We start from the raw sequence: 19013 nt of genomic DNA, 5'->3' as shown, positions 1-19013 counted from the left end.
TTCAATATTTCGATTAGTTATAGCAGTTGTGAAATTCACAGTTAAATGGATCTTTTATGTCTCGAAGATTGTCAGAATGTGACCAAAATCGACTTCCTAGCAGTTAAATCTTATTTTAAATATTTTATGTCCGGCCGCTGTGGCCGAGCGGTTCTCCGCGCTTCAGTCCGGAACCGCGCTGCTGCTACGGTCGGAGATTCGAATCCTCCCTCGTGCATGGATGTGTGTGATGTCCTTAGGTTAGTTAGGTTTAAGTAGTTCTAAGTCTAGGGGACTGATGACCTCAGATGTTAAGTCCCATAGTGCTCAGAGCCATTTGAATCATTTGAAATATTTTATGCCCTTCTTCGGACCACTCTAGTGAATTATACATATGTTTACAGAAGGTATATTATTATTATTCACCAATAGAGTTCAGTTGAAGAACAATTGAATAATACGATTGTTAATTAAAGGATTATTGTAATTAATTGTATGGAAGTTTTGTTACTCTTCTGTCTGCCTACTATTCCTTCATTCTTTCATATTTTTGTTTCTTTCTTCGTCTGAGATCATCCTCCCTGTAGTTCTTTTACTGATCTTCATTTGTAGCCTGGCTTGTGTGTCTTCCAGTATTTTGATTTTGCCTATTGCGCTTTTGAGGTCATGTGCTCCAATCTGGAGTTCTCTTATATCTCCCTCACATTTCGTAATCCATTTATGTTGCTCTTAATATTTCACAGTTTTCCGTTTATTCTCTTACTTATTCTGTTTTATGGTGTTCTGTTAAGATATACAAAGAATGAGATGCTTTTATTCCCGATTGTGCTCGCTACTGTTTATTTTCTTGTATATTGTTTCATTTGAAGCTATTCTCAAATGTCCTATTATTTGATACTGTTTATTTACGCATATTTTAATTATTCCTCTTTCTGTCTTGAATATTCTGTCAGTTTCTACTGTGTTATTTGTTTTGATGATGATTTCACGTGCTTATGTTTTTACTGTTTTTGTAATTATTTAAAATGTTTTAATTTTGAAGCTATTGACAGGATTTGTTTGTTGTATGTTTTTGGTCATGTAATTTGTTATTTTCATTTTTTTATTCTATTTTGGTACGTCTGTCTCTCATTTAGATTTTATGTTACGATTTCACTTAAATATTTAAAGCTATCAACAATTTCGTTTCACTGTTTTTCCATTGTAAGTTTCTTTGCAGGTGGTGGGTAAGACAACATTATCTCTTTTTTTCAAACTGCATTCCAAGACCAATTTTCTGTCTTATTTTTGCAGTGATTTTACTTTTTGTCTGGTCCCTTGAACAGTGTTCACTCAAAGAGCAAGATCATCAGGAAATCCCAAGCAGTTTAAACGTATACCGATTTTGGAACTTCTGTTTTTTAGGTTATCCTTGTACCATTCTTGTACATTAAATTTATATCTAACGTTAACTCATTTATTTTATTCAGTAATGGTTTTCTTCCTATTGCAACTCTGGGTTTTACACTCACTTTGCTTTTGACAACAACAATATATTTTCCACATTCTCGTATAATAAATTTTACCTTCTCATCTCCTAATCTAATTCTTTTGACGTCACCTGACTTATTTCAAAAACATTCCATTACCCTTTTCTTTTTACTTTTATTGACGTTCATATTGTTACCTCTTTCTCAAAACAATTTAAATTCTGTTTAACTAATCTTCCACGCCCTTTGCCGCCTCGGACAAAGTGATTGTTTTCTTTTCCCTAAACTTTCACTATACATAAAACTTTTCCAAGGAGTGAACCCTAGTTCTTATAATTCTATTCTGATATTCTGTGTACGGGGAAAGAAACGGTAGTTAACTTGTAGGAATTCAGAAGTAATAAGATTTCAAACGTTTTCCCCCCTGTATACAGGAAAGGCAGATAGTTCCACAAAATGAAAGAGGCTGGGAATAACACAGTGTTATTGACATGCAAAAGATCGCTTTGAATTGCAACCTTTTGCTGTAGGTCGAAAGGTGAAACCGACACTTCCGCAGCTCTGACGTAGCAATGCTGGGCGGCGAGAAAAACCTGTTTGGAGGATCACAGCCCATTGCGTCTGAGGGTCAGCCCGACTCCGGCGTCGAGTCGTTCTGCAGAGCCTGGAACCGGCTGACATTGGCACTGAAGGCGAGAGCGGTCCAGCCGCCGTCTATAACAGGCACTGGGAGCCCACGGGTCACGTGCAGCGCGGCCCCCGGCTGGAACACCGGACTGTGGCTCACTTATTTGGAGGCAAAGGTGACCTCTCTGCAGCGGGGGAGATCATGATGTTATAACTATTGTAATGGGACGAAATTGAAGCGTCACCCATCCACCAGTGTCAGCCCAGTTTGCAGGTGAATATAAGTTTAATTTAGTTTTGTTTATGTATTTTTGTAATATTTGTAATGGTTGTGAATTGTCTAAAGTTTTTGTACTTATTTTTTATGTTTCATGTACGGAGAGGGCGGCGCAACGAACGGAGACAGCATCTTCGTTGCCGGGACCGGAGAGAAAATTGCTGGCCACTATACGTCGCGGGTCGACAGCCAAAGAGCAACAGAAGATCCTAAAACCGAGTTGTTGCGTCGTGCTTCTAAAAATTAAATAATTAAGAATTTGTAATGTTTTGTACAACAATGATATCATAGGAAGTTTAATCTTATTGAAAATGTTAGTTTTGTCTCGTCAAGGCTCAGGTTCACGTCTGTATGTAGGAAGATAATAAACTAGTGGATGCTATTAAAGTTGAAATACGTGTTCCGAGGATTTATTTATGAAGAATTATGTGAATGAATTAATAATATATTTGACAAGATTATTGAATTTTGACTGCGTTCATCGCGACTTTGAATCTCAAAAGTTTATTCAATGTGGTTCTAATATCGATTAAATCAGATAACGTGTATCAATATAATTTCTGAGGAGAAACAAACGACATCTAAAATTGAAAAAGTTTACGCAAACCAATTGACCCGAGTGACGTAATTCTGCGCATACGACTCAAATGATGTTTTACAGTTTCGTTCAAGAACCATTCAGAGACAATTTAGAAAGAGTTTAAATAATTTTGAAGTGTGTTGTAACTGACGTAGGTGACGAAGTCTACACATGGTCATATGTCAAAAGAAAAACATTTATAAACAAATCTATACGTCGTTACACTACACTATCACGTCGAAAACATTAAATTACGTAATTAATTCACGGTTATCTTCAAGTACGTGTCGGCAGTCCTGGTACATAATGAAATCCCCACGACACTGTGCCGTAGAACGCAGACAGACAACCCAAAAGGAAATGGCACAGTTCCTTACTTAAATGGAACATCGTGCTTTCATCAGTTCTCCACATTTTAAAAAGCACCACGGTACAATAATCCGTGCTGAGCTGGTGAAACTTGAAACGTCCCCTTAGAAAAATTAATGAATTACTGTGATGGTCAACCTCTTACCTTAATATAAAAAAAATTTTAACAAATATGTATTGGTCAGTGCCCAAAACAATTTGTAAAATTTTTTGTGGGGAGCATGGGGGCTATGTAAGTAGGCTGTTTAGGTTTTTATTTTGGTAACGCCACCTAGCGATCTGTATGAAAATCACTGGCTGTGCTGTGTGCAGTCTGTGGCTGGTTGGCGTTGTTGGAATATTCGCTATTGTAGTGTTGGGCAGTTGGATGTGAACAACGCGTAGCATTGCGCAGTTGGAGGTGAACCGTCAGCAGTGGTGGATGTGGGGAGAGAGATGGCTGAATTTTAAGAGCGGATGATCTGGACGTGTGTCCATCAGAGACAGTAAATTTGTAAGACTGGATGTCATAAACTGATATATACGTTATGATTTTTGAACACTATTAAGGTAAATACATTGTTTGTTCTCTATCAAAATCTTTCATTTGCTAACTATGCCTATCAGTAGTTAGCGCCTTCAGTAGTTTGAATCTTTTATTTAGCTGGCAGTAGTGGCGCTCACTGTTATTGCAGTAGTTCGAGTAACGAAGAATTTTGTGAGGTAAGTGATTCACGAAACGTATAGGTTAATGTTAGTCAGGGCCATTTTTTGTAGGGATTATTGAAAGATTGCGTTGCACTAAAATTATTGTGTCAGTTTAGTGATGATGAGAATAAGTAAAGAGAGAAGTGTCTGAGTACGTTCAGTTCTGCTCAGCTGTTTGAAAATCAAATAACGTAAGGGGTTTACCAGCACAGTAATTCATTAATTTTTCTAAGGGGACGTTTCAAACTGTACGGCAGTAGTTGCGGCGATTCTCGTTTTTACTCTTGTGCCTGAGTGATTTGGTTTAAGTAAGAAAATTCCAACTTTTCGTTCCTGAGCACCGAAGCCCCTTATCAATATTAGTTATGCTAATCTGGCTCGGGCCAACCGACCGTAATGGTGTACTAACATAAAAATCCCTTACTATTGAAACTGATCCAGTACGCCAAGACCCGCTGGAGTCCTAAAAAGATGCGATCTGACTGTATGTTCTACGACAGTAAAAGTTCCGCCGCGCCGGACGTGAAACAATTCGAAGAAGTAACCCGCCACAGTCAAGGAATAAAGATCTAAATCTACGTCTACAATATGCTCCGGAAGCCACCTAACGGTGTGTGGCGGAGAGTACTTCTGTTACACTAACTGATCCCCCCTTCCATATTTCACTCGTGAATGGCGCGTGGGAAGATTTCGTAAGCCTCTGTAGTACCTCTAATTTCTCGAATTTTTTCGTGGTGGTCATTTCGCGAACCGTGGCAAGGCGCCCTAGACTGCACGGCTACCTGGCGCGGCGAATCGCTTTAAAAAAAAAAAAAAAAAAAAAAAAAACCGTGGTTCAAATGGCTCTGAGCACTATGGGACTTAATATCTGAGGTAATCAGTCCCCTAGAACTTAGAATTACTTAAACCTAACTAACATAAGGACATCACACGCATCCATGTCCGAGGCAGGATTCGAACCTGCGACCGTAGCGGTCGCGCGGTTCCAGACTGAAGCGCCTAGAACCGCTCGGCCACAGCGGCCAGCACTGATCTTACATAAGACCAAAATATCTTTGGGTTCTTAGTCTGACTAGCAGACAAAACTGTACTTTCAAAGTCATTGAAAGCTTCTATCATTGCTCTCCTTAGACTCATAACTCCCCACTTCACGTAACATTCATAAAATAAAAAGGAAAGCTACACTATACTGTAATTATGTAAAAATCATTCGTCACACTGTCATTCGAATCCTCTCAAGATGTAAAAGAAAAACAGTGAACTGCTGAACTCAATATTCTAGGTGTGTTCTGTAAAACCTTCTGCGCTAACTGTGACTTGTAATATCTATCTTTTAAGGAATGTCTATTTCTATTATTCTCGCCCGGAGTAAACAAAGATTTATGCTAGTCAAGAGTGAACACAAGACGAAGAGTGACGTCTGCAAAACCTACCTCAAGTCTTCTTTTAGCTCGGCAAGAGCATCTGTAGAGTGTGCTGTCCAGCATATTGGTTTCTCGTCTCCACTGCTCAAACATCCTCAGTCCAGGACTAGAGGGGCAGCAGGGGTGCTGCCACAGTGCAGGTTGCATACATTCAGTGGCAAACGTGATTGATTGATGGCCCCCCACTCTCCCCTTAACCTATTATTCCGCTGAGGGTTGATTTATGACCCCCGGGGGATAACCATCATTTTAAGAAACCCCCAACCCTCTCCCTCACCCCTTCTCCTCCTACCCCTCTCCCCTCCTCCCTCTCTGATACAAGCACACTTTTAATATTAAATTAATTGACTAATTAATTAATTCGATAATTTAATTACCCTCCCTCCCTCTGGGAAATCTCCAAGCTCTCCACATGCACCCCCCCCCCCATTCCTCCTCCTCTCCCCTTTCTGGAAAAGGACTTGTGCTTGAGAGGAAGGATCTCATGATATGAATTTGAAATCAATGTCATTGACGAAGCAGAGAATATACTGTTTATTTATAAAGTTCAATTTTCAGCGGTTGGATTTCTTTAGTTGGTGGGGAAAGGTCACATCCAGCAACTGCATGTCCAAATTACATAATTACTTGCTGCAGATTGGAGGTGATGTCTTGGTAAATTTTCATGTGAGTGCACACCTTGGCATGCAGGAATCGACTGAGATAGTACACAATGCCACCACAAGAGGACATCTGACCTTCATCCTTCGCCCTCTCCTTCCCCAACCATCTCAGAAAATTTTGGCAGGAAAAAAGACTCACTTTATGGATCTCAAGACACGAAATTCAAATCAATGTCAATAATATAATGACGCATATTCTTTATTTAATCAGTTTGTAGATGACAGGGCTCCCCAACTTGGGTAGAGCTCACGTCTGCACCTCTCCCCCCACACCACTTCCCATGACGTAATAAGTATAAGAGCTGAGGAACAGAATGAAGTGTGGTAAGGTAGCCACTGTTTGGGTTGTGTATTATCTGGACGCTGCCACATAGACAAAAAAACCGCCCAGTGTCCTATTTACAGATCGTAATACTAAATACCACAGACCACATATCAGTCTTCTTTGATCTCGGAGCCCCAAATAAATCATCAAGTGGCGGCATTCTGTTGATTGGGAAATTCCAGACTCACTTTCTGTCTCTGCCTCACTCAAGAGGCTACTTACTGTTGGTGTGCGTGTGAACCAACGTCTACAAACATGCAGACAGAGGTTTTCATCTCTCCTCAGAACACTGTGTTCCTGTTGGCTAACGCTGGGGCAAAGGGAGAGCTGACACAATTTCGACATCAAAAATAGTCCATTTGCACTACCCTATCAAATAAATTCTTTAACAATTTAGTCCGCAGCTCGTGGTCGTGCGGTAGCGTTCTCGCTTCCCGCGCCCGGGTTCCCGGGTACGATTCCCGGCGGGGTCAGGGATTTTCTCTGCCTCGTGATGACTGGGTGTTGTGTGATGTCCTTAGGTTAATTAGGTTTAAGTAGTTCTAAGTTCTAGGGGACTGATGACCATAGATGTTAAGTCCCATAGTGCTCAGAGCCATTTGAACCATTTTTTTTAACAATTTACAGGAGCAAAATAGATCACTGACCTCCACCTTATAATGATCCTTCTTTGTAATAAAAACATATTTTCAACGTTTGAGTATCACAGGCAAACATTATATAAATCAAGTAATTAAATTTCCGCAACAAATAGACCGTAGAGCTAAATACACTCCTGGAAATTGAAATAAGAACACCGTGAATTCATTGTCCCAGGAAGGGGAAACTTTATTGACACATTCCTGGGGTCAGATACATCACATGATCACACTGACAGAACCACAGGCACATAGACACAGGCAACAGAGCATGCACAATGTCGGCACTAGTACAGTGTATATCCACCTTTCGCAGCAATGCAGGCTGCTATTCTCCCATGGAGACGATCGTAGAGATGCTGGATGTAGTCCTGTGGAACGGCTTGCCATGCCATTTCCACCTGGCGCCTCAGTTGGACCAGCGTTCGTGCTGGACGTGCAGACCATGTGAGACGACGCTTCATCCAGTCCCAAACATGCTCAATGTGGGACAGATCCGGAGATCTTGCTGGCCAGGGTAGTTGACTTACACCTTCTAGAGCACGTTGGGTGGCACGGGATACATGCGGACGTGCATTGTCCTGTTGGAACAGCAAGTTCCCTTGCCGGTCTAGGAATGGTAGAACGATGGGTTCGATGACGGTTTGGATGTACCGTGCACTATTCAGTGTCCCCTCGACGATCACCAGTGGTGTACGGCCAGTGTAGGAGATCGCTCCCCACGCCATGATGCCGGTTGTTGGCCCTGTGTGCCTCGGTCGTATGCAGTCCTGATTGTGGCGCTCACCTGCACGGCGCCAAACACGCATACGACCATCATTGGCACCAAGGCAGAAGCGACTCTCATCGCTGAAGACGACACGTCTCCATTCGTCCCTCCATTCACGCCTGTCGCGACACCACTGGAGGCGGGCTGCACGATGTTGCGGCGTGAGCGGAAGACGGCCTAACGGTGTGCGGGACCGTAGCCCAGCTTCATGGAGACGGTTGCGAATGGTCCTCGCCGATACCCCAGGAGCAACAGTGTCCCTAATTTGCTGGGAAGTGGCGGTGCGGTCCCCTACGGCACTGCGTAGGATCCTACGGTCTTGGCGTGCATCCGTGCGTCGCTGCGGTCCGGTCCCAGGTCGACGGGCACGTGCACCTTCCGCCGACCACTGGCGACAACATCGATGTACTGTGGAGACCTCACGCCCCACGTGTTGAGCAATTCGGCGGTACGTCCACCCGGCCTCCCGCATGCCCACTATACGCCCTCGCTCAAAGTCCGTCAACTGCACATACGGTTCACGTCCACGCTGTCGCGGCATGCTACCAGTGTTAAAGACTGCGATGGAGCTCCGTATGCCACGGCAAACTGGCTGACACTGACAGCGGCGGTGCACAAATGCTGCGCAGCTAGCGCCATTCGACGGCCAACACCGCGGTTCCTGGTGTGTCCGCTGTGCCGTGCGTGTGATCATTGCTTGTACAGCCCTCTCGCAGTGTCCGGAGCAAGTATGGTGGGTCTGACACACCGGTGTCAATGTGTTCTTTTTTCCATTTCCAGGAGTGTATATCTAAGGTCTTGTATGCATTGATGTTTGAGAACACAAACACCCTCCTCCACTGCAACATTTCCTCTAAACATATCAGGTGAAAAAATCCAACCGACTACATACACTCGTGATCACCCGGCTATGCTGGCAGCTGCATGCCCGTCTCCCGCCATCCACAAGCCAGCCCTACCGAACGCTCTGAGGTTGGAGAGACTGTCACCAAGCAGTCAGCCGATAAATTTACATGGGGGGGGGGGAATTAGTCCAGCTCAAACACCCATCATATTGAATCTTCTCACGAAACACATACATCCTCTTCTTTCACTGCTCACCCAACACACCTGTCACTTCGCCAGCCCCCGCTGCCGTGGACAAAAGTGGACAGGTCGGCGCATTCTTTCTACCTAACTGCATGTCACAGGCCAAGCTAATCTGCGACTTCTGGTTGCCAAAGCTTTGTGACCACTCATGCTGCCGGTCGGGGTTCACAGTAAGACAAACAGCTACAGCTTGGATGTGTACAGTAGTTCTAACCAGTTCCATCCCAACATAGTCCCCCAGTTTAAAAAATCCATTTTACCCAATCAGAGACAAGAATGTTGTTGAACATACACATCGAATTTCTCACACGAAATGTAGATTTCTCCCTTTTATACAAGCTATTTTCGAAAACAGAAGAAATCAGTGCATGCACGCATTTTCACATCTTTAAAGTATCGTTACTTGTTGTGAAAATCCTGTAACAGTAAGGCGTAGGCTTTATTTCCTCTAAGTATTGTCTCAACAGATAAAGAAACCTGCTCTAATCAGCTTAATTTTTGTTACATCCTGCATCACAGAATTAGAATATTAAACTCATTTTTTGGCTCGTCTACTGCTTTCACAGCATCTACTGCTTTCACAGGATGCCTCCTCACGTTCGAACTCCCTTAAAGTAACCAAATGCTTCACCACTTACAAAGTCTCTTGAGATAACAGCACAGAGAAGTTGTAAATCTCACTTTATAAATTCGGTAATACAGCTAATTTTATTATGATGGTCATCTCTTCCTGTATAGGTGAGAGATCGAAATTCCGTTAAAAGATATCGCCACAATGAAAAATGACTGATTATCACTCTAACTCCCGAATCATATCCGTGGAACCCCAGCCATCGCTTCCACCCGCCAGGCGGCGCGTCATTGATATCAAATTGATAGGCTAATTAAATAAAATTGACCCTAGGAGTCACTTTGCATGGCGAGTAAATTTTTTTTCAGCATTCGCATTACACTTGCCAGGTACCTCAAATGGGAATCCCTGGAGAGAAGACGATGTTCTTTTGGAGGAACACTTTTGAAAATCGACATTTGGTGCTGACCACAGAAGGATTCTTTTCATATTTAGAAAAGAATAATTACATAACAGCAAACTGTAATGTTATAGTGTAGACTAATTCTCAATTTCTGTAAAATACAGTAATCATTTTTTTTTCAGATTCATGTGCCAAGAGCGTGTTATGGCGATACATAATGTCAATGGCACTCTACCCAAATAAGATTATGAGAATTCTGTATGCTGTTTTTAAAAGGTTTTAATTGGTGTTGTATATATGTTTGTACCTACATTGTTTTTATACTTTACTCAAAAATGTATGATTGTCAGAATTAATATCAGAGAGTGTGAGTACAGTCACTCTACCTAAATATGAATAATGACTAATTTATAATATGGTTTTTAGACGTTTTTACACCGTTTTGTGTATTTTTGTAATTACATTGTATTTTAAATATCGTCTGAGAAAGTGGCAATTGGAAATATGTGAGTATAAAAATTAATGTTGGTCCCTGTGACATTTACTTAAGGTCAGAATCTGTTCTCTACAGAATTTGTCTTACCTGGGTGCAAACTGCACTCGTAGCTACAGCGTGTCTCGATAACAGAACTGCAAAATTTAACTACAGATACATGCACAGTCTAAACGCGTTACTTTCATTCTTGGTTCATACTTTTTGATAACGGTTTTTAAATAATTGAAAATTAATTGAATCTTGGGATGTGGACAATGACTCTGGTTAAATGAACTCAATTCCAATTTCATTTCCTTAGACTTAATAACGTTTAACAAAATTTCAAAAATACTCAAGCTATCCCTGAAATCACTTAACAATAATCCGAGAGTTACAAAAACCGAGCTTACAAAAAACTAAACTTCACATGTATAATCTCGCCTTTCACACAATTACAAAATCTAATTCTTAATTCTATTTCTCTCTCAAAGATCGATAAATGCCAACAAAAATATTGAAAAGCAAAAATATTCGTGATATGGACGTCTGACAAACCAAGAATGCTGCATTATCAAACTGCTGCCGCAAATAAACTTAATCATTACCTACAATCCATTCTTCACAAATATTATCGTAGCAATGTAAAAATCAATTCCCTTTCTCTCCAGAATAAGTCTGCTACTGATTCATAATACAGTTTCAAAAATCTCCATTGTTTGTCCCTTACTGCTACTAAACGAAAACTCGACTGCTTGTATCTAACATCAAAGCTCATCTGACTGTCTCCTTTGCTCTTCTCTCCTCACCTCTAGAGATAAGCCTGGCGTGTATCTTCACAGAGCAAAGATCACCTCTGATTCATCTCCATCTCTATGCGGCGTAGTATCTCTGTCGATGCTGCGCGCACATGTCTAAGCAATCCAAACCTTACGAGCGCGATTTCAGGCATCTAAAACAAGAAAAATCTCCACAAAATCTAACACACACACCTTTCGATGCATGTTACTCAGTCGACCTTCCCACTTCGCAGACGCAAGTTGCAATCCTCTGCCGCCAGAGGCTTCCGAATTGTAGCGTCGAACATGGCTATGTGTAACGTGCCAGTGTCGGTGCGTGTGACACAGAGTGCTGTGATCGGGTTTCTAACAGTGGTAAACGTGCCTCCGATTGAAATCCGTAGAAGAACGAAAGCTGTGCACGGTGTTAATTGTATCAATATCAGCAATGTGCAAACGTTAGGTTATTCACCATTTTTAACCCGAAAACAAGCGAGTGTCAATGGAGTTCCGCAATAAAGAATCACTGAAACCAAAAACGTTCACAACCATCGATCATCAGGTAGTAATGCCCAAAGTGTTCTGGGATGTTCAAGGTGTGGTGCATTTGGAATTCATGCCCACTATAAACTCTGAATAGTACTGCGAGACCATTAGAAAATTTAAAGCACGAGCTCGGAGAGTTTTTCCACGCATGGGGCACCCTCTCCTTCAGCATGATAAGGCCAAATCAGACACGAGCGCTGTGGCACTGCAACAATCCGACGCCTTGGGTTCACTGCCATCGACCATCCTCCCTATAATCCCAAATTGGCCCCATCCGGTTTTCATCTGTTTCCAAAACTTAGAATACCTTCGAGGACTTCACATTGATAATCACGTAGCGGTGCAAGCAAAGGTGAGACTGTAACTCCGTCAACAAAGTCAAATATTCTATAGTAACAGTATCAACAAACTGGTGTCTCGTTGGGAGAAATGCGTTCGTCGCGAGGGTGACTACGTTGAGAAATAAGTAAGTACACATGAAGAGTAAGAATGTAGAATTGTTAATAAAATTTGTTTCATTTAAAAATTTTTAAGAGTTTTCACATGAAAATTAGGAGGCACTACTTTTCTGCACCCCCTAGTATGTCTTTCTTGGAGAATAAAAACACGTGCTCACATGCGGAGATTCTGCCAGTGTTACTGCATCGATTCGGAAATACCACAAGCTGCTGCTGTCAGTTATGAATTTGCGGAACATTTACTTATCCCTTCCATTTATTTATTTCTTCACTGTTGAACAGATCAGAAATAAAAACTCTAGTATTCTCAATACGACAGTTTTATTTTGTTTTCGCGTATCTTGTCGCCCCTCACGCACACCGACCGGCGTAGGCCCTTGCTCTTGCGTTAGCTCGCTACAAAATCCAAGTCAGTGATCTTTCTTACAGGAAACTGAAACCACACATGAACACTGAATAAAGCGAGGGAACACTGAATATACAGCTGGCGCTGACCTCCGTCGCTGCTGCAGTATTTACGTGGCAAAAAAGCTGTGAAGCGGACAAATCACAGCGCTTCGCATCTGACGACGTCACGTAGCGTGTATGACCTTGACCTTTCTATTTTGGTGACGGCCACTTTAGTGTTCGGTGTGTCACTATGACGCCGGAAGAAAGGAACAAAGCAATCAATGAAAACGTGTGGATTCACCACTTTCGAAAAAGGCGAAGATCCACTCATCATCGTTTAAGGTGACGCTGAATATATTTTTAGGACTCCCTTACATTCGTAAGGAGGAATGACAAGGATTGCCACTGTGTTCCGCAATTGCTCACATCCACCGAAAAAGCCAAACTTACGTAGCAGCAGAAATGTTGCATTTGTGTCAGTCAAAGTGGGTACGACCTTGATCTGTCTATTGTGGTGACAGCCACTTTGGTGCTGGTTGTGTCCGTATCACCCTGGGACGATGGAGCGAAACAATGAAAACATGTGGATTCACCATTTTTGAAAAAGGTGAAGACCCACCCATCATCAGGAAAGACTCTGAGTGTTTTTTTAGAAGTCCAATGGTGTTATACATTATGCTCTTAAGGAGAAAAGACAAGGATAGCCGCCCACTGGGTTCTGTGATCGCTCATACCCACTGAACAGCCGAAAGGAGGTAGCAGCAGAAACACTGCATCTGTGTCAGTCGAATGCAAGATGACTTGTTGAGCCATCTAATCACCATGGACGAATGTGGGTGTGTCAATATGATCTCGCGACAATGGAGGAAGAGAAGCAGTGGAAACATGTGGATTCATCACAAACGAAAAAGATGAAGATCCAATCATCCTCAAGGCAAGTTGATTGCGAACGTGTCTTTTAGGATTAACATGGTGTGGTGCTAGCTAACAGATTATGTTCCTATGGTACAAAATGTCAAAGAAGCTTACTGCCGATCTCCTGACAGGATTGCAGGGCACTGTCAGGGCAAAGTGTCATGGGAAGTTGTCAAAGGTGGTGTTTTTGCTCCACGATGATATTCCATCTGATTTTGTACAGGACGTAGTCACACATGCTGCTTCTATGGCAATTAAATTTTCTTCACCTCTCATATTCTTCTCACGTAGCACCCACTGAGTTTTCTCTTATCCTCGGATGAAGGAACCATTGCGTAGCATGTGTTTCCAAAATAACGGCGAGGTAATTTTTGAGATGCATCCTCTCCGTAACTGACCTAATGCAGATTTTTACAGCCAAGGCCTTCGTCATCCATCCCTGAGAAAATATGTCGCTTTGAAGGGTGAATATGTGGAGAAGGATTAGCATATAGTTTCACTGTCGCAGTTTCGTTTCTTTGCAAGGTAATGACTAACTCTCACATATAGTCTCCTCTTTTTAGTTTTTCCCCTTTCTTCAATCCACCAACTTAAACCGGCGAAATCTGTCATTCTTTAACAACTACATACATTTTTTCCACGACTGTATCTTAGCTTCTGCGGTGTAGTGTCATATCTCAGTTCGACTACGTTATACAGTTTTTTTTTTGTTATCGGTCTTTGTTTTGAAGCGAGCCAGCTCCATCTCAGAGTAGCAGTTGCATCCAACATCATGAATTACTTCTTGGATATACTCGAATCTCCGTCTTCCCTTATAATTTATACCGTCAAAACCTTTCTCAAATAGAATAGAAGCCATTCCTTGGTGACTTTGTCCTATTACCCTGTCCCCTCTTCTTGTCAGTGTTTTCAATATCCTAAACTGCTCGTCGTTTCTGCAGAAAACCTCATTCCTTTTCCTAACAATTCACATAATTTTAACAACCTTCTATCGCACCGCGTCTTTAACGTTCGATTCACTATTTTTCCAGTTTTCCCATAGAACTTGACTCACTCAAAGCAGTGCTCAACATGTCCAGTCTCAGAAATTTCTTTCTCAAATGAAGGGCGATGTTTGATGACAGTAGACTCCCTTTGGCCAATAATGCGTTCCTTCCCTGTGTTAGTCTGCTTATTGTGTGCTCCTTGCTTCGTCTGTTATGGGTAATTTTGCTTCTAAGGTAGCAGAATTCCTTTACTCTGTAGTCTCTAATTTTGATAAGTTTATCATTAATCTCCTTATTCCTATTCCTTATTATTTTCGTATTTCATTGGCTAACTCTCGATCTATGTTCTCTGCTCAGAATAATTATTATTCCATTCAGCATGTCATGTAAGAATCATTATTCCATTCAGCATGTCCTGTAATTTTTCTCCACAATCACTGAGGATAGCAATGTATCAACGAATCTTACCACTGATATCCTTTCATCCTGAATTTTTATCAAACTCTTGAACCTTTCTTTTATTTCCGTCATCGCTTCTTCGACATGTGGATGGAACAGTTGCTGCGAAAACTACATACCTATCATGTACCCTTTCTAACCCTACCTCTTCGTTTTTGGTCTTCATTCTTATTTTTCTCTCTCGGTTCTTGTACATAATGAATGTTACCCGTCTTTTCTAAAACTTACACCTGTTTTCCAGAGAATTTCTAACATCTTGTATCATTTTACATAGTCGAACGCTTTTTCTAGGTCAACAAGTTCCACGAACGTGTCCAATTTTTTAATGTCTAACTTCCATCATCAAGTGCAACATCGGAACTGTCTCTCTAGTGACTTTATCTTTCCCAAAGTCAAAGTGATAACCATCGAACAGATCCTAGGTTCTCTTTTCCTTTCTTCTGTACATTATTCTTGTCAGTAGCTTGGATGCAGGAACTATTTTAGACTCTGATTCTCCTATTTCTTCCATATTGACTCCCATTTACTCTCTTATCCCGTCATAAGACAGTTCCTCTCCTTCGCAGAGATTTTCAGTAGACTCTTTCCACCTTTCCGCTCTCTCTTCTGTGTGAAGTCTTCTTGCATTTTTCATGTTGCTGCCTTTGCTTTTAATTTGACACATTTCTATGCCGAATTTCCTCAGACCGACTATTTCGTTTTCGAATTTTTCGTATTCTTCATGGAGTCATTTTGCCATGCCTACCGTGCAGTTCCTATTTATTTGATTCCTAAGTGATTTATATTGCTGTAATCCAGTCTAATCCTTAACATATTTTTACTTTCTTGTTCCGTCGAGAAATTCAAATATTTGTTCTAATACCCAAGATTTCTTCGCAGGTACCTTCCGTGTAACTACACTTGTCCGTCCAATTTTTGTGCTCGCCCTTTTTTAGAGATGTTAGTTCTCTTCATCTGAAATGGCTAGTGTATCCATTATCACAATATCTACAGCCCCAGAGCACTTCAAATGCACTTAATCGTTCCTCAGTACTTTAGTATCCCACTTCTTTCCACACTAATTCTTGCTGATGATGCTCTTAATCTTCAGGCTACTGTTTATCATTACTAACTAGTGATCTGAGTCTATATCTGCTCCTCATCATGTCTTAAAAACTAATATTTGATTTCGGCATCTGTGTCAGTGGCGGAAACCAATTGGATTCTTCCCGTGTCTCCAGGTCTTTTGCAAGTATACCTCCTCTTCTTGTGATTTTTGAATACTGTACTCTCTATTATTGGCTGAAATCTCTTCTAGAACTTAATTAGACTTTCTCCTCTCCTACTACCGTTCCCACTTTCTCCCCCATTTCTGTCTGCTATTTCTTGCCCTACTACAGCATTCCAGTCGCTAGTGGATGTAAGATTTTTATCCACCTTTAATTATGAATTACGCGTTTAATATCCTCTCATATTTTTTCAATATCTTCATCTTTTTCTTGTGACGTATACCTGAACTATTGCTGTTGGCATTGACTTGCTGTTGATTCTGATGAGAATAATCCTATCACTGAACTGTCCACAGTAACTCACTCTGTGTCTCTGATGTAGATATTACCTTGTATTTCTCTGACCAGAAATGCTTACGTTATTTCCATTTTAATACACTAACGCACAGTACGCTCATACCTAGTGAAACGTAACAGTCCAATCAAAACTAATGAAAACGCGTAAATTTTAACCATAAACAGTAGTTTCTGACATAGAGGTGTATGGAAATATGTACTTGTGAAAAAGTTACGAAGGAAATAATTACGGAATCTTAATTACACTAATGTGTAGAAGTCTGTTAATTGGTAGGAACATTTTATATGATATGAATCTTCTGTAATTAGTAAATATAACAAGTGTATTGTTAACATTTGATATCTAAGCGTTTATACTTGCTTCAACTTATATAGAGATTAGAATTCACTCATGTGTTTAATATATAAGAATCTAGGTAATCATTAAAATATGTCATTTGTTTTAGGACGAGAGTTTTAATTGTTAACTAATGAAATAATAATTTTAAACAATGCCGAGGATTGTTCGGGATTGTTAAGAAATTATAAATAATGACTGCCATGTTGGCATAGAGAGTCAGTCTGGTTTTGTTTTTTGAGCAGTGAGCATGTAGCTGCTCCTTTTGTATTGTAAGTTTTGTTTGCCTTTGTAATACTTTAATTTTGTTTTGAAAGTATAATAAAAAACTATGAAACTTAATCAACTCTCCAGTAGTTGTTTTACAGTGACTGTAAATGTACTCAGGACTACGAATGCAGCAGATAAAGAGTAACTATGATCAACCCCATTATTACGAGTAGTTAGAGAAATGTTATACTAGACTGAGCTTTCTGTTATTGTACAGACCTGTTCTCGTACAATTAAATACGCTCGGTTACAACGAGTGCAACTAACTCTCAAGCAAAGCCAACGAAAGACAATACCTGTGATTACAACAGACATGTTCGCAAAGGTTCATGTATAATGTAGACGTGTAAGATCAAATCCTACAGTTAAGAGACGCACAGTGCTATTGTTTCTCTTATGTGTCACAATACAGGGAAGGAATTATCCCTGCCACAAACAATCTGGGAGCTCCTGTGTTTGAAACCTATCACTCTTTATAGAGGGACGGGAATGGGAAATTTGTCGGCAGAAAGCTCCCAAACTTCTTCTGTCATATTACCATCTACGTATAATCACGTTAACTCCCTGAAATTTTGAGGTTTGCTTACCTGCTGTGAGATAAAAAAAAGTTTTGATGTTATAGTAAGACCCTTCGTTTCCAAACGAAGAAGCAGTAACTTTCCTACGTCTGAGTTGTTCTATAACCCATGTATTTCAGGACTTTTGGGATAAATTCATACAGGGAGTGGACAAAAATGTGAAAACACCAAATACAACACATTATCATGTTGGGATTCAAAACAGCTTCCAGTCGTCTCGGAATGGATAAATACAGGTCCTGTACGGTTTTCACGGAAATCTTAAGCCATTCTTTCAGCAAAATAGTGGCTACTTCAGGTAACAATGATGGAGGTTGATAGCGACCACGCACCCTTCTCTCCAAAGCAGACTACAAAGGTTCAACAATTTTGAGATATGGCGACTGTGGCGGCCTTGGGAGTTGCGTCAGTTCATCCTCCTGCTCACAAAACCAGTTCTGCACTATGTGAACTGTGTGAACTGGTGTCCTGTCATCTTGGAACATCGTCGCTATTTGTGAGCAAACATTGTACCACGAGATGGAGCTCATCATCCAAAATAGCCACATAATCCTTGGCAGTAATGCGACCTCGCAGGTTAACCATGGGGCCCATGGAATATCTTTTTTTTTTCTTTATTGTTATTTTAAACACCTTGTACAAAGATGGGGTGTCAGCAGCATAGTATGCTGCTCTTCAGCCTCGAGTGGTACAATATAAGACATAAGGGAGGTACAGATGATACAATACAAATGGCGGGCAAAAAACTGAAGACACAGAAAACAATATACACGAAGCCGTTCACACTGGACAAGAAAAAACACTAAAACCTGTTGACACGGCACACAAACACTGACGACGGCGATGGCACAGGTGAACGGTGGGGCGTGACGGCGAAAGAACACTAAACACAAACACGAAGGCACACACACGAGACACTGATTACGATGATCTCCGGTGCGCGAATGTCCACTGAGCTTGTACGAGTCCGGGGACCTGCCAAGAGAGGAGGAGGGAGGAGGGAGGTGGGAGAGGGAGAGGGGAGAGCAGAGATGCCAAGGGCAGGAGATGGTTCAAATGGCCCCGAGCACTATGGGACTCAACGGCTGAGGTCATTAGTCTCCTAGAACTTAGAACTAGTTAAACCTAACTAACCTAAGGACATCACAAACATCCATGCCCGAGGCAGGATTCGAACCTGCGACCGTAGCGGTCTTGCGGTTCCAGACTGCAGCGCCTTTAACCGCACAGCCACTTCGGCCGGCGAGGGCAGGAGAGATAGGGGGAGGAAGAGGGGTGGAGGAGATGGAGGGAAAAGGAGAGAGAAGGGAGGGAGGGTGCCCAAAGGAAAAAACACAGGAAGTGGGAGGGGAGGATCAAAGTTGGTAGGAGGGGTAGATGGAGGGGAGG

This window comes from Schistocerca nitens, chromosome 5 (assembly GCF_023898315.1).
Source record: "Schistocerca nitens isolate TAMUIC-IGC-003100 chromosome 5, iqSchNite1.1, whole genome shotgun sequence".
Classification (NCBI taxonomy): Eukaryota; Metazoa; Arthropoda; class Insecta; order Orthoptera; family Acrididae; genus Schistocerca; species Schistocerca nitens.
The sequence above is the reverse complement of the archived record's forward strand: the minus strand, read 5'-3'. Positions refer to the sequence as shown.